The sequence below is a fragment of the Gorilla gorilla genome, chromosome 6, assembly GCF_029281585.2.
Source record: "Gorilla gorilla gorilla isolate KB3781 chromosome 6, NHGRI_mGorGor1-v2.1_pri, whole genome shotgun sequence".
NCBI lineage: Eukaryota > Metazoa > Chordata > Mammalia > Primates > Hominidae > Gorilla > Gorilla gorilla.
This window is the reverse complement of record NC_073230.2, coordinates 130,414,863-130,420,862: the sequence shown is the minus strand read 5'-3', so window position 1 is coordinate 130,420,862 and position 6,000 is coordinate 130,414,863. Positions and strand designations below refer to the sequence as shown.

At 42.0% G+C, this 6,000-nt stretch overlaps 1 protein-coding gene across 10 annotated transcripts in view; it reads left to right on the top strand.

Moving 5' to 3' along the window:
• Nucleotides 1-4,057: 4,057 nt before the first annotated feature.
• The window catches only part of FAM3C (FAM3 metabolism regulating signaling molecule C), a 47,773-nt gene continuing 45,830 nt past the window's right edge, over nucleotides 4,058-6,000 (top strand). Inside the window, exons 1-2 of one of the 10 annotated variants that reach the window (XM_055392176.2) lie at nucleotides 4,106-4,205; nucleotides 4,904-4,946. The gene's annotated coding sequence lies outside the window, so the exon portion shown is untranslated. Of the gene's footprint in view, nucleotides 4,729-4,903; nucleotides 5,544-6,000 lie in introns of all 10 variants that reach the window. The other 9 variants (XM_019031623.4, XM_063708749.1, XM_063708751.1 and 6 more) reach the window with 9 other exon arrangements.

Sequence of the window (6,000 nt, the reverse complement as noted above, 5' to 3'; positions counted from 1 at the left end):
GACTTTACTCATATAGCTGGTGCCTTGGGGAAGTGGTTGGGATGGTGTGGATGGAGAGAGAGAGCTAGGCCTCTCTCTTTCTGCATGTAGTTTCTCATTATTCAGTAGTTGTCTGAGTTTCCTATATGGTGACTAGATCCTGAAGCTAGTGAAAATGGAAGCTGCAAGGTCTCTTAGGGTCTAAGCCCATAAGTCACATAAGATCTCCTCCATGTATTCTATGGGTCAGAATAAGTCCCGAGGCCAGCCTAGGTTCAAGAGAAGAAGATATAGATTGATCTCTTGATGGTAAAAAACAAAGTGGCATGAACTTACAGGAATGGGGGAATTGTTGGTAGCCATATTTGCCTATAATTTACTACTCCATATACAGAAAAATGATACCAAGTGGACTCTTCTTCTTGAGGGTGGGTGCAATTAAAATTCTGAGGCTTTTTGGAAATTTTGTATTTAACAATATTATCTAATTCTTATATATACATTTTTATATATTCTTATATAGTTACAGTAATATAAAGCAGGTTATAGTTTTATATAAAATATGGCACCTATTGAAGAGAGAATGAACATTCCTTTCTTTTAATCATGATCTGTGGTTTTGTTTTTAAGCCTTATGATCACACGTAATTTTAAAATTTGTGTATATCTCCTCTACTTTAATCATTTTAAGTTGGCAAAAGCACCATTCCCAATCACAAATACACAGCAGTTCTACGATTTTCTGTTTCTGAATGGCTTTTTTTTTTTTTTTTTTTGAGACAGAGTCTCACTCTGTGGCCCAGGCTGGAGTGCAGTGGTGCGATCTCAGCTTGCTGCAAGCTCTGCCTCCCGGGTTCACGTCATTCTCCTGCCTCAGCCTCCCCAGTAGCTGGGACTACGGTGCCCGCCACTACGCCTGGCTAATTTTTTGTATTTTTAGTAGAGACGAGTTTCACCGTGTTAGCCAGGATGGTCTCGATCTCCTGACCTCATGATCTACCACGCCCAGCCTCTGAATGGCTGTTTAAAGACAATCCTAAATTATAACTTAGTTTGACTTAGATTGTAAATAATTCAAGAGTGAAGTTTAACTTGCTACTATTTTAAAAGCATATTATCTTACAGATCATCTATAAAATGTGAGAAGTGTTAAATAATCTTTATTTGATATTGCACATACACCACACTAAAATGCCTTTCAATAAATAAAAGGAACTATTTTAAATACAGGGAATTCTAATTACATTGACATAGTTAAGGCCAAAAATATAAAGTAGACATTGCTATCTTATCTTCAACCCTTGCCTTTAAGAGGCAAATGAACACAAAACACAGGTGAATCTTGCTTGGTTCTGAGATAGTGAAAGAATTTCTCCAGTATTTAAATATATTCACATAACCAGTTATATAAATCTAAATATAAAACCAATCTCCAATATGTTTTAAGATGGCATTCACCATCTTTGTGAAAAGTTGAACATTACTAACGAAGTCTAATCAAATCATGTCTTTAGAAAGGGTAAACAGTGATAGCATTTACTGACTTGGATTACTATTAAAATTCAAAAAAACTGAACATATTCATTTAACTGCAAGCCAGTCTTAGTTTTACATCAGGACTGCCCAACAAAATATTCTGTCAGTTATTCATGATCTGAATTCTGGTGTGTGAGGTCTATTAAATTATGGTACACATAAAAAAGTCATAAGACATTTCTGTTTTGTAATAAATAAGGCAGTGGCTAATTATTATTCATTAGTAGCTTTTTTGAGATAAGCTATCAAGTCTGCTCTTTCTGCCTTCTTCTTAATGCTGGCAAAGATCACTTTGTTCCAGAGATGTGCTTCTTGGGATTCTCCAAATACTCCATCAGTGTATCCTCTCCCCAGGTGATGCCTTTGTTCTTATTGGCATCTGTGTAAAATAATCCAACGGCTTGACCTGTCTTCCATCCGAAGAGACCATGGAGATTAGGCCCAGTCCTGTGCTTGCCTGCCTTTTCCACAGTGTGGCACTGGGCACACTTCTGAATACAAATCTTCTTGCCTTTCTCAACATCATCCACATTTAATCCTCTCTTTTGTTGCTTGTGCTATGAAGGATGACACTCAGAAGCTGGATGTCACACTCTCTGTATATTCTTTTCGAGTCAACAAAAAAGTTGGGCTTTGAAGTTGAGCACATGAGTTTGAATCTTAGCTCTGTCTGGTCATAGCAGAAGGACCTTGAGCAAGTTTCACTTTTCTCCGCTGTATTTATAGGATTATTGTGAGAATTAAATAAGTCTATATACATAAAGTGCTTAGAAAAGTGCCTGGTGCACAATAAGCACACAATAAATATCAGCTTGAGAAATATACATTATCAGTAGCTATTATTATGTAATATAAATTATCGGTAGTTATTGTAATAGCCAACACCTTTGGCTTATACCTCCTGGAGCTGTAAAGCTCTGTGGTTTTATTAAGCTTAATCATTAATCCTGATTACTTCTCCTGGCTCCCCTACCTCCTGCCAAGTAAAAGTAGGAAGTTATCCTTACTCGTTTATAGGTGTAAGAACTGGCTGATTAACAGGAGTCCTAAAGAAGTGATTTACCAATGTTAAAAAAATTGAAACCCATATTAAGAAATATAATTTCTACTGTATCCAGGACATAGACACACAGACACTCACCCACACATGATGCTGTACAAATGTTTCATGAAGAATACTTATCCTGAATTTATGCTTTGAACTGTTTTTTTTTCTATTTTTCAGTGAATCAACAGCAACAAAATGTTGGTTGTGACCCATTGTTATTAATTTTATTACCTACCAAAGGGTTCTAAGCTATATCTTATGGTCAGTGGAGAATAGGCTACTAACACATTAGACTTTATGCACAGGAATTGTTTCAGGTGTGGTGCTATAAGAATATGTCACATGTAATTTCCAATCTGGTTGGCTCGGTTACAGAGCAGATTGCTCTTTCAGAAATACACCGTGACCTCCCTACTCAAGAGGCTTCATAAACTCTTTCAGTGAGACATAGCAGTCTAGGAGAGGCATGTGTACAGTAAGTGTTATGATTTTTTGGTACTATAATAAGCAAAGTGCCTTTTTGTTTATTTGGAGCTACATGAAGCTAGGCCGGAATTCCAGCTTCATAACTTACTATCTTGTGTTTTTGAGCAAGATATTTAAACTCAGTTTTGGAGTCTTAGTTTTTTGATTTAAGTAATACACAAATAGCATAATATTGGCACATGGAAGACAATGAGAATTCATTTCATGCTTTCTCCCCTGATCACGGATCACAAACTCCAGAATTCATAGTTACTATTAGTTTGTGTGTTTTATATCTTTGGAGGAAAGCTAAAATTTGGTAGATTATCAATTCTATATTAACACACTATAGTCAAACCCTATTTTTAAATGCAATTTAATTTCTGCAACCACTGATGATCCCAATATTCTGTCAAATACTAGGTAATAGTTATTCATTATTTTAGAATATGGATCTGAATTATGAAATAATTTTGCATTCTAAGGTCTTATGTAGTAAGATTTGGATTAACTTCCCAATTATCAACACAATTGTAGGAAATCTCCTGAGAAAAAATATTTCTAACTATTGTGTATCTTATAATTTAAAAAATAAACGTGACTTGGAAAATGCAAATACTACTTTTCTTCTTGGGTGGTGCATTAAAGGTGATCAGAATTCTAATGACGCTGGACAGTAGGATTTTCAGAATCAGTTTCCTAGGGTTCAAGAAGTCAAACGGCAAATAACCCAAGGTCCTTGGTTGATCTGACCACCTCAGCTATCTCAAGATATATAAGATGACCTAGCTGGCGCATCTCTAGGATGGGTGGGTCATTTAAAATGTTCTGCCCTTGAGGCTGGGATTTTGTGCGTGTAAACGGTGGGGAGACGGCGGTGACACATTTTTCTCCCTCCCGTAGTGCCACCCGGCGCAGGGCCGCTGCGGCGGCGGCGGCGGCAGCTCCCACGTGGCAAGTTCAGATTGTGCAGCGCCTGGCCGGGGGCGGCGGGCGGGACCGCAGACCCCTCCCTCCGCTCTCCGGCCCTTCCCTCTGGCCGGCCCGGGCGCCCGCTTGGTCCTCCACCGCCAGGGGGCGGGCGCGGCTTCCCGGCGGCGGGGGCCCATTGGTCGCGGCGGGGAAGCGTGGGAGGAGGCCCAGCGGCGAGCTCGCTTTCTCCTGGCCACTTGCGGGGGTGAGGGGCAGCCGGAGGAGTCCGAGAGGAAGCGGAGGCGTGAGCTGGAGGCGGCGGCTCCCGTCGGCCTCCGGCAGGACTGAGCGCTGGGAGGCCGGAAGGCGGGCGGGCACGGCGGAGAGGCGGGCGGGAGGCCGGTGAGACGGCTGGGAGGCGGACGGAGCCGGGGCTCCGGTTCGGGGAGAGATGGAGGAGGCCGGGGAAGCCAGACGCCCACCTACGACTTAAGCCTCCGCGCACTGCGGTCACCGGCCGGGGGCGGGCCCCGGGCCCGGCCGCGTTGTCACGGCGTGTCCGGACGTTGGAGAGGGCGCAGGCGGGACTGGGGTCCCGGAGAGCCGCTGGCCGGGGTTCCCGGCCGCCGCCCCGGCGTGGGCATCCCCGGGCTCCGCGGAGACGGGGCGGCGTCTGCACCTGGCGCTGGCACTCGGCGCCCCGGCCTGGGGCGGGCACCTGGGTCGGATCTTCCCCAGGTTGGCTGTGGCTCGCGCCCCTGCAGCGTGTAGGCTGAGAGCTCCGAGAGGTGGGGACGGAGTTGGGTGTTGCATTCCAACTCCATAGGGGGCCGTTTTGACTCACTTGTAAAGTTTTAGTGTCGCCTATACTAGAGGTACTTTTGGATTTTTACAACCTATCCAGCCCTTTGATGTTCGGTGTCTCTTCTTTTTCTTCCCATTTGTTTGCTACTGCCCTCACAGCTCGGGACCACGGATGATGATTAGTGGCCCTAGATCTGAATATGTGAGTGACGGATTGGCAATTTGAGATTGAGAGCTCCAGCTGTTTTACTTGTGGGAGGAGCGGTTTCCATCATCCTCTACCTTTTTTTTTTTTAAGAAAAAATATTATTGCCTGTAATACAGAACTGCTATCTAATTGATAGGACTTTTCCTTTGTTTCTTTTTGGCCAACATGGTGAAACCTCGTCTCTACTAAAAAATAAAAAAATTAGCCAGGTGTATGTATCCATATATATATATGTATGTATGTATCCATATATATGTATGTATCCATATATATGTATGTATGTATCCATATATATGTATGTATCCATATATATGTATGTATCCATATATGTATGTATCCATATATATGTATGTATCCATATATATGTATGTATCCATATATATGGATACAATGACATAAATAATATTAGATTGCTTACTGTGTACTAGGCACTGCCAAATGGTTTCGTGTGCTCATTTATTCTCACAACAGCTCAGTGAATAAGTCCCTTTATCTTTCCTAGTTTTACAGATGGAAATATGAACTCCCAGAGAGTAAAGGTCAATGCTGATAGCAGAGGCCCCGGCCCCTTGGACTTGTGGCCAATTTGCAGTTACGTTTTCTTAAGTCTTGAGAAACGTTACTATTAGTCATACAGTATCTTAACAGAGTACCAGCAGATCTCTATTGAATTTAGAAAATAAAAGTTAATCACTTACTGAAAGCCATTTAACAAGAAATTGGCAGAATCAGCAAATCAGCATCCGGTTTTGGTCACTTCATCGACCTGTACCTCTTTCTAGAGGCTACTAGTAGTCTCTTGTGTTTCTTGGCTGTTTACCAATAAAGTCACAAGGTTTTCAGTTTTATACAGGTATTAGAAGCTTTGTTTCACAGATTCTTGTAATGTTTTCTCAACTCAATAAAGACTAGCATTTCTTCATAGGAGGAAATAAGAAGAGTTGGAGCCAATAAAAGGAGTTCAGTCCAGCGGTTCTCAACCTGAGGACCTCTCTGAATTACCAATGGGAACTTTGTAAGAGGGACACAGGACAGGTTCCTCAAAATC